Raw genomic sequence first — 401 nt, forward strand, 5'->3', positions numbered from 1 at the left:
TTAACCCTACAGTTTTGCACATATCATGTAAGACTTGATTTCTCTATTTTTTTGCACAAAACTTTCCAAAAAGTGCTGTTTAATGGTTTATTTTTCAAAATAAATTCCTGGGGGGGCATACCCCCAGACCCCCCTAGGGAGAGCCCACCATCCCCTCACAAAAAACAAATCCTAATTTAAACCCTGAAGGATAATGATACTGAAAAAGCCAAAGAAATTGCTTTGTACACGGCAAAATATGGGTCGGCCCCACCAAATCTCACTCAAAGGTTTTTTGGAAAAGTTGGCAGCTCTGTATTCCTGCAATGCCTGTTAAATGTATGCAACTCAGGGGAGTCACGTGATCGGCTGGACAGAGATGGCGATTTAAGGTGTAGCTCCTGGCCCAAATTTGTCAAATA

General features: G+C 41.6%; 1 protein-coding gene across 1 annotated transcript in view; it reads left to right on the forward strand.

Annotated features, from left to right (window-relative positions):
• Positions 1–401, forward strand: part of mcf2l2 (MCF.2 cell line derived transforming sequence-like 2) — a 356,499-nt gene that overhangs the window by 180,198 nt on the left and 175,900 nt on the right. The gene's annotated exons all lie outside the window — the stretch shown is intronic.

Source organism: Etheostoma spectabile, unplaced genomic scaffold, assembly GCF_008692095.1.
Source record: "Etheostoma spectabile isolate EspeVRDwgs_2016 unplaced genomic scaffold, UIUC_Espe_1.0 scaffold395, whole genome shotgun sequence".
Taxonomy (NCBI): Eukaryota; Metazoa; Chordata; class Actinopteri; order Perciformes; family Percidae; genus Etheostoma; species Etheostoma spectabile.